This window comes from Saccopteryx bilineata, chromosome 8, assembly GCF_036850765.1.
Source record: "Saccopteryx bilineata isolate mSacBil1 chromosome 8, mSacBil1_pri_phased_curated, whole genome shotgun sequence".
NCBI classification, from domain to species: domain Eukaryota; kingdom Metazoa; phylum Chordata; class Mammalia; order Chiroptera; family Emballonuridae; genus Saccopteryx; species Saccopteryx bilineata.
In genome coordinates, this window is record NC_089497.1 from 34,372,765 (window position 1) to 34,373,949 (window position 1,185).

General features: G+C 33.4%; 1 pseudogene; it reads left to right on the forward strand.

The window, feature by feature from the left end:
• Positions 1-527: 527 nt before the first annotated feature.
• LOC136312410 (small nucleolar RNA SNORA26) lies at positions 528-642 on the forward strand (annotated as a pseudogene).
• The last annotated feature ends 543 nt before the right edge of the window (positions 643-1,185 follow it).

Genomic DNA, 1,185 nt, shown 5'->3' on the forward strand with positions numbered 1-1,185 from the left:
GTGTGATAATAGTGATATATAATTCAAAATGAATGTCTTAATAATGCTATAGAAATTTCTTCAATAGACAGCAAATAAAATTTCTAAATGATAAAACACTGTGCGGTAGTTTACCTGGCATTTTTTTCTTTCTTAGTACATTAAAAAAAATTGTGAGTTTTGCTATTGGCAAGTTGAATCAATAAAATGTAGTATATGATAAATGAAAAAGCCAAGGAGAGATCACTAAGTGTCATTTGCATTAGAGAGACGTAAGCAATGCTCTCTCAAATGAATTTGCCATTTTATAGTCAAGAAAGCATTGACATGAACTGTTGTGGGGTTTTTTGTTGTTTGTTTTTCCTGAATTATTGAGCTATAGTTAACATTTAACATTGTTTAAGGCATACAAGGCGATGTTTTGATATACATATTATTGCAAAATGAATACCAAAACAAGGTTAGTTAACACATCTACCCTCACCGTTACCTTTGTGTGTGTGTGTGTGTGTGTGTGTGGTGAGAACTTTTAAGATCTACTCTCTTAGATGCCCTTTCCTAAGCCCTTAGGAGGCTAACACAGAAGGCTAAAAGTAAGTCTCCATAAAACCCTAAGAAGAGATGGGTAGAACTCCTCTTTGGATCCTATCTGGAGTCACAGTTGAAAAAAAAAAAAAATCTACTCTCTTAGAGACTTTCAAGCATACAATACAATACTGTCAACTATAGCCATCATCATGTTGTATTTTTAGAACTCTAGAACTTACTCACCATAAAAATTGAAATTTGAATCCTTTAATCACCATCCCTCACATCCCCAGTTCTGCACTGGCAACCACTAATCTATTCTGTTTCTGAGTTCAGTTTCTTCAGATTCCACATATAAAAGAAATTGTATAGCATTTGTCCATTTCTGTCTCACTTGTTTCACTTAACCTAATGCTCTTCAGTTTCTCCATGCTGTCACAAATAGAAGAATTTCCTTTTTTAATGGCTGAATTCTATATATATATTTAATACTTAACTAATAATTACATATTAATTAATAACTACAGTGTGTCCGTAAAGTCATGGTGCACTTTTGACCGGTCACAGGAAAGTAACAAAAGAAAATAGAAATGTGAAGTCTGCACCAAATAAAAGGAAAACTCTCCCAGTTTCATACCTATTCAGTGCAGTTCAATGTGGGCTCACGCACAGATTTTT